The following is a 7837-nucleotide window of genomic DNA, read 5'->3' as shown; positions in this document are numbered from 1 at the left end:
ATGTTTAGAACAAAGGAAAAGGGGAAGAGGGTGACTTGCCAAGCAGGGTGTCCTAAATGCAAAGAAAACCCCAAATCCATTAAAGCGGATGGTTTGCTGCTTTGGGGGTTCCTCTCCTGTATAAGAAGTCTGCAAGGCTTGCCCAGGAACATGCTGACTTACTTCTCTGTCCTTTAATTCTTTAGCTGATGAAGACACAGAAACCACCTGGCATGTCACACCTATACTTTTCGGTTTGGCTAGCTCTCCATGCCTCTGTGCACGTCTTTATTCATCTAGTGGGCAGTTATCAATGTTCAGGAGGCTTATTAAAGGCTTCTTAATCAGAAAAGAAAACAAAGGCAGTCTGAGGGCCAGTAACACGGAGTAACAGCAGGGAGTTTTCTGTGGTCTTTTGACAAGATATTCCAATGGGAGCCAAGGCCACTCAGGAGTTAAGTGAAATCACAGCTCAAGAAGGAGGAGTCCCAGGCACCAAGTGGCTAATCTTGGAGTCTGTTTCCAAGATTATAACCTGTTTTATGCAACCCTCAGAACCAAAGAAACTTTAACAAAGGATTAAAAGTTATGTAAACAAAGATCCCTTTATTTACCCCTCTGCTTCTCTAAGGAGCAGGCGGCTCCTGCCTGCTCTCTGCAGGGCTTCTCTCCCATCAGTCACTCAGTAGGTAATTTACAGCAGCACTGATGCATTTACAGACCAGAAGCACCTGTCCATGGAAATGGTGAAGAATGCTCAGGTAAAAGCCGCTCATTTCCTCTGGTTGTTGTGGGTGAAATCCAGCAATTTTTTGCTTGGGAAAGCTCAAGGTATATTTAATCCTAAATTATAAACTTAAGATTCTTTGAGTTTTCTAGTATTTGGTCTTTAAATTCCTGACAGAAACAGCAATATATTCAGTATTGGATTTATTCTGTGCAATGCAGCATGATTGTTTGTTTGTTCCCACACAAAGTCTGGTGTACCTGGAGTTTTTAAATGTGTAGCTACAAGTGGTTTAGTGGATTAGGAGAGAGTCTAACTGAATCTCAGCACTGTTGTTTTCTGTCTGCTTTGTCAGTGTCCTGGAAGGCCTCCCCTCCTTTATCTCATTCCACTACATCAGTCTTCCGAACTCCTATAAGTCTTGCTTTCTTCATACCCTTCAAGTCGAAAACCCGGAGCTATGACCACCCATTCTGTCCACACATAGGCATTTCTGTTGAAAATGAGAAAGCAAGTCAACTACGTTAAAACAAGCAGAAATAAAAAAAAAAAAGCACAGCCGGTTGCTGGTTATCTTCATATTTCTTTCTGTATTCATGAAGAATGTATGAAAGCATATGTCGTTACATGTAACCATAGACAAGCTTTCTTTCTTTCCTGAGTTTAAGACCATTTGATACGCAGGCTTTGTTGCTATTTTCATTTAATGCTGCACCCTGGAAAGTTTTCTGTGTCAGGACGTATATCTAAATCATCCTTGTCCTTAGGTGACAACAGGTGTGTCCCCCAAAGTGAGATCACAGAAGCCTGGTGTCCTGCAGTTCACAGCCCCGCCACTCCACATGCTGACATTGGGTATTGGCATCTTTTTGTTTCCTTTATTTGCTGTGTAAAACTGGAGCATCTGTTGTTTGGGGGCACATTTCCTCAGCACCTTGTCACCCCTGTAAACCCTCACATGGGTCATTCCCCCATGTGTTTCTTTCCTGCTTACAGGGTTTTTTCTCCCACCTGAGAGTCACAAACTTTGCTTTTCATATATGACATTTCCCCATGACATCATTTTTACTCTGTCTATGGTGCTTTTAAGCCTGTGTGGTATTGGATCATTGTGCAGTAGATCCACATTTTTCATTATTTACTTCAATCAACTTCTAATTTTTTTAAAATCTGGAAGTCTCTGAGATGCTTCAACACTGATTGAAAGAAGACAAATTGAAAAGCTTTTGGAGAATTTTGCATCTAGATTGAGACATTTTCTTCATGATTTGATAGTGTTTTAAAAATTAGAGTTTATCGTCCTCTGAGCAGGAGTATCCACTGTAAACAAAGGAAACAGCTTCCTAAGGTTTAGGGTGTTGCCACTTCAATGGCTTTGGAGAACATTTGCCTTCCTTCTGCAAGCACGTAGGTATTATGTTTTTAAGAATGCAATGTAATCCCCGGTAGGAAAATTAAGTACAAAGCAAAGGTATTTGGCTCCCACTACATAGGACACTTACAGGAAGCCTGGCCGCATGGGATGTTCCCTGGGGAAGAAGCAGAGTGAATTCTTTGATAATGGGGAAGGAAAGAATGAACATTGAAGAAGGTGAGAGATAAGCCTTTCATCTGAAATGTGGGAGAAGAAATTACACAGGAGGAGGCTGGAAAGACAGACAAACATGCTGTCTAAACTGTGGCATACTTCAGATTGGTTTTGTCAGAAGGAAATTGGAAAGACTTTCCTTAGACTTAGTAATATCCATGTGGGAAATGTTGTGGGTCCTAAATATTCACATATCTTAGTTAGACACAGGTTTTTAGACTATCACTGAGCTTGCAAAGTTAATAGACAAAATGGGATTTCTGGGGCTGGCAAAATGGCTCACTGGAAATGAAATTTTGCTTCCAACTTGAGGATTTGAGTTCAAACCCTGGGACCTACATGGTATAAGGAAAAAACTGATTCCTGCGAGTTGTCTTTGGACCTTTACCTAGCAACATATACCCATGAATGAATGAATGAAATTTGAAAGATCCCTGTGTTCAAAGAGATGGAAATTTTTAATGAGAATTGAACTGTTTTGTGCTCTTTGCTCCATGAGGCAGTGGCAGTGTTCCTTCTCCTGAACTCAAGCCCAGTAAGCAGGACTTTATGAAGCTTACTCTAAATTCTTATCTGTGTCTTCTGCAGTTTGGACGACACTGGCGACTGGTGTCAGACTTGGGTTTAAGGAATCCAATCCAAAGTTTGGGTCTGGACACTATCTCAGTTGCTAGAATGATTGCCTAACATGCAGGGAGCCCTGAATTTGAACCCCAGCACAGCATAAAATCGGGTGGTGGTGCACACCTGTCCTCTTGGCACTCAAGAGGAGGAGGCAGGAAGATCAGATGGTTAAGGTCAGAGCTAGAGAGATGACTCAGCAGTTAAGAGCACTGACTTTTCCATAGACACTTTTTCAGAAGACAGGGTTTGGTTGCCAGTAGTATATGGTGACTCACGATCATCTCTAACTCCAGTTCAGCGGATCTAATGCTCTCTTCTGGCCTCGAAGAATACTGCATGCATATGCTGTTCAGACATGCATGCAGGCAAAACTCACATGCATAAAACAAAAATAATCAAAATCTTAATTAAAGAAGTTCAAAGTCATCCTCAGCTAGTGAATTGGAGGCCTTCCAGGGTTACAAAGAATGCCATATTTAAAAATGGGTATGATGCAGCCATCAGGTGAAATGAATACTTAGTTTTAAGATTTTATTTATTTATTTATCTTATTTTATGTGAATGGGTGTTTTGTCCTCAAGCATGTCTCTGTACCACATGTGTGTACGTAGAGGTCAGAAGAGGATGTTGGATCCTTTACAACTGGAGGTACACATAGTTGTGAGCTGCCATGTGGGTGCAAGTGATCAAACCTGGTCCTCTGTAAGAGCAGCCAGGGCTATTAACTGCTGAGCCATCTGTCCAGCTTCATGAACACAGTCTATATTTTGAAAGGTTCCCTCTTCCAGTTGGGACCAGAAGGATGACTGGTAGGAGTTTGGGGCTATCTTAGGCAAGAGATGAATTTTATGGTACAGTGAAGAAACCTCAAGAGCAAACAATCTACACCTGCAGGAGGAGTGGTGTGGAGCTGCTGGAGCCTTGCTCCTAACAGGTCTCATGACCTGGGATAGATGTGTGAAGTCTGCGAAACAAAGAAAACTGACCACGTGTTTCAAATGAGTGGCCCGGATACCCAGAGTCATTTTTATTAACACAGTTTCAACAGTTTGCATGCACGGTTTCCCAGCCATACTTGTTTCCTTAAGTTTCTAATAATGGTTACAATAATTGCCAGTTTGTTCCCTTATCTCACTCTCCTTCTGTCCCCCAACTTTCCCACCAGTAACCATTACCTCCTTGGTTCATAGTTTTAATACTAGAAGCATTAGCAGTACACCAAGCAACAAAGGATGTTTTCTGACTAGGCACACCTACAGGTAGAACAGTGCGCCTGGCTGGCAGCATTTACCGTTACAGCAGCGTGTAAAGTAAAAGAGAATTTTGCCTATAAAGGTCAAATCTGAGTTCTTATATTCAACTCATCAGCCAAGGCTGAATTAATCCATTCTTCATTCTATTCTACTCTTATCTCCTATGATAGATATACCAGGTGTTCTCCTACCATCCTGCAAACTACATAACATAAAAGCCTTTTGCTAACAGTTGACATTGCTCATCTCTTGTGCTCATGTCCCCTTCCTTTCTGCAGGAAGAGAAGGAGTGTTGAGTCCTACAGCTTTGGCACAGCGATAGAAATGAGGGCATTGTGGGTTTCTAGGATTCTGTTTCATCATTCCCTGTTCCTAGGCTATTCCCATTAACTCTTGATATCATCTATGATTAGCATTTCTCCTAGACTCTTGTGGTTAAAATTGTTCTCTCCAAAACAGTTATACAGACTTGTAATGTCATGAACTACTGTGACTTCTTCCAGGCTTGTCACAGTTGTGTTGGAAAGGCAGTGTCCTGTTCTTGAGAATCCTGAATTTATGGTTGCACATCAAACATCAAAGGCTTTGGGAGTTGAATCAGGTTCACTGTGTGTTTTAACAACATCGCCTCTGGCTCACACAGAAGAGAGTCATCATGAGAGTTTCCCTAATGCAATAGCTCTTTCATTTATGGCTCTAAGGAAATGAAACTAGAGGCAGCCAGGAAGATGGTTTGTGTAAGGAAAGCAAGGAGAGCGGGTAGCACACACGCTCCTAGGGTCATGCCCAGAATTATACAGCGAACTATTCATTGGCATCGCCAAAAATGGGTTAAATTCTCCCAGGCCTTGCCAAAAAGAGAACTTGTTACTGCTATTCTCAGGCCTTGTCCCCCGAAGTCATGTGGCTCCCGGCCTGAATCAACCAGAGAAGATGCATTCACCCTGCAGGTGAAGAAGGAGGGCTGGGATCTTCACAGCTCCCACTAATGCTACCATAAACAGAAAGAGCCATATTTAAACATTGGCCCCAGCCAGGGAAGGCAGGGAGGATATGTCTGTTTCACCAAACCCTCCCGTGAAAGTTGTAACCATGAGTTGATGCAGTCGTTCTGTTCACAGAAATTAAGACGGTAGTAAGCCTCTTTGTGGGTACTGGGAACTGAACCCAGATCCTCTGCAAGAGTAGTCAGTGCTCTTAACCACTGAGCCATCTCTCTCCACTATGTCTTCTTTGTCCTTTGGAAATCAATAGAAAATATCAAGGCTGGTTTGAGAATCAGGAGTAGAAGTGACCCAATACTCACGTTGGAGAGAGAAGGTCAAGGCTATCTTTTGACATTTCCACATGAAGCAGCCCAGCTGGCAATGTGCTCACCTTGCAGCAGGAGGACCTGAGTCTGGTCCTCAGAGTCCATGTAGAAAAGAGCCAGGAGTGGTAGCATGGCTTTGTCATGGTGGAGAGGTGCGGCCGTGCGCGTCCTGGGGCTAGCTAGGCAGCCAGTCTCACCTACCTGTGAGTTTGTTTTTAAAGATGGATAGTTCCTAATATGTTCAGAAAAAAAAACATTAGAAAAAAAAATCTTTTTTTATGGGTGATCACAAAAAAGAGAAAAGGCCACAAAGCTTTTCTGACGCTACATCTACAATAAGAAAAGCACAGCATGATCAGAATGATGAGGACAAATTTTGAAATGAGTCAACTTTATATCCTGTTATCTTCAGGTTTCATAGATAGAAAAAAATGATTTATTTCAGGTTACTGATTACCGTGACCAAGCCCTTTGTGGGAGGTAACACAGTTATTATCCATCTTGGATGATTCAGCCCCTGTAGCTAAAGTACCCAAAGGAGAACCTGAAAGGGAGGTAAGGGCAGTCTCAGATGTTAAGGAAGCTGAACACGTTGTGTCTAAAAATAGCCACCCTGTGTAGCCATTGAACTGCAGTGTATGCTTACAGTTGTGAGGTATAGCGAGGTTGCTTCTCATCCAGATATATTCCAGAACCTAGGCCTGCAGCATTTTACCACATGTAACTATGAGAATCTCCCAAACATCTTGACCTATGAGTGTTCTTTATTTCTTACTGCTTTGCTCCAAAGACTTGGAAATAGGCAGGGACCAAGCGTGAAAACTGTTGATTGATTTTTTTCTTTAATATCCCATGATTTGAACAATTCCACAATTTTCCAGAGTGCAAAAATGTGCTGTCATCCTGTCAAGTGTTGGTATTTACTGAAGGCCTCTGCTTCACTGTGTCCTGTCTTCTCATTTCTTTACATGTATGTGTGCATCACTATTTCACGTACAAAGGAAGAAACTGAAGCCAAAGAATGCTAGGAATGTACACAAGGCTTGAAAACATGCCCAGGATGCTGAGAGAGCCTTGCTTTGTTCTCAAAGCCCGCACCTCTCAGCATGCCATTTGCTCAGCATGCCAGGGGCCGGACTATTATTACTTTTAATGCCTTATTGGTATCTGACTTTTGGCTCTTTACCATCTTAATAGAAAACCTGCTGTTTGCTTTAATACTTGGAAAGCTGAATACACTTAGGTAGAAAATTCTGTGTAAATACTAAACTCAATATCAAATAAAGCTCTAGAGCCAGACTTGGGATCTTTTCATACTCCAAGGGCTGGCCCCGTTTCATAGCCACCTCACCCCTCAGTATTTAATTCTCTAGGAACCGTTCTGGAAAGGGGTTAGGCGCTCCTAAGCACAGCCCAAGACTCTGACCTTGTTGAGGGAGCCTCAGAGAAGTGAATTGGCTTCTATTGCCTTTTTCCTGTCTCCTCCTGACAGACCATCTAACCCCAAGGGTAGAATTTCAGGATCTTCAGTTGCAAAGTGGAAGAGAGGCTGTCAGTCTGTGTCCCGCCTGCTTATGTGGAACAAAATGGCTGTGAAGGTGTGCAGAGCCCAGAGCTGCACAGAGACATTGGGAAGTGGCCAGGACTCCTTGGCGCCTTTTCTAGTACTTTCTCCTTGATCTTTCAGCTCACTTGGAGCCTTCCTTCATCATTTATCCTGTACCTTGTGCCTATCCATCTTTTTATAGCTCTTAGCTACCTGTTAACTAACTTCAGTTACTACTTGGTTAGAATTTCTCCTGCTAAAGGGATGTTTGTTTTAGAGACTCTTGGATTTTAAAGTTCTTCTATGTGTCAGAAATTACTCCTCATCCCTCCACACCACTCCCTCTTTTGGTTTTGTTTTGAGGCAGGTCTTTCTGGAAAGCACAAGCAGGCCCGATTAAACAATCCTCCTGCCTCAACCTCCCGAGTGTTGGGGTAGTAGGTGTGAACCATCATGTCCAGTAGAGAATGGATTTTAAGAACCTGCCCTGATATAAGAATCAACACACGTTTTCTGCCGTGTGTAGAGCCGTGAAGGCTCACAGTTTTGGATCCAATCCATCTTGACTAAAGGTCAGAGAGTTCAGACCTGTTCTCGTTCCTCAAGGATGAACAACAGGGAGTTTGACCAAAGGTGCGGCTACTGGATGCTTTGGTCCTCAAAGGCCAGACAACAGGATGCTTGGCTTAGCATGTAGTTACCAGGTGGTTTTTTTTAAACATTTTTTTAATATTTATTTATTTATTATGTATTATGTATACAAGACTCTGTCTGCGTGTATGCCTGCAGGCCAGAAGAGGGCACCAGA

The 7837-nt window shown here is 42.6% G+C and overlaps 1 protein-coding gene across 2 annotated transcripts in view; it reads left to right on the top strand.

Annotated features, from left to right (window-relative positions):
• The first annotated feature begins 575 nt into the window (after positions 1-575).
• The window catches only part of LOC101994812 (solute carrier organic anion transporter family member 1A5), a 95127-nt gene continuing 87865 nt past the window's right edge, over positions 576-7837 (top strand). For both annotated transcript variants that reach the window (XM_013352811.2, XM_005364565.2), the window contains exon 1: positions 576-740. The gene's annotated coding sequence lies outside the window, so the exon portion shown is untranslated. The remainder of the gene's footprint in view (positions 741-7837) is intronic.

This window comes from Microtus ochrogaster (genome assembly GCF_000317375.1).
Source record: "Microtus ochrogaster isolate Prairie Vole_2 chromosome 14 unlocalized genomic scaffold, MicOch1.0 chr14_random_2, whole genome shotgun sequence".
Lineage (NCBI taxonomy): Eukaryota > Metazoa > Chordata > Mammalia > Rodentia > Cricetidae > Microtus > Microtus ochrogaster.
The sequence above is the reverse complement of the archived record's forward strand: the minus strand, read 5'-3'. Positions and strand labels throughout refer to the sequence as shown.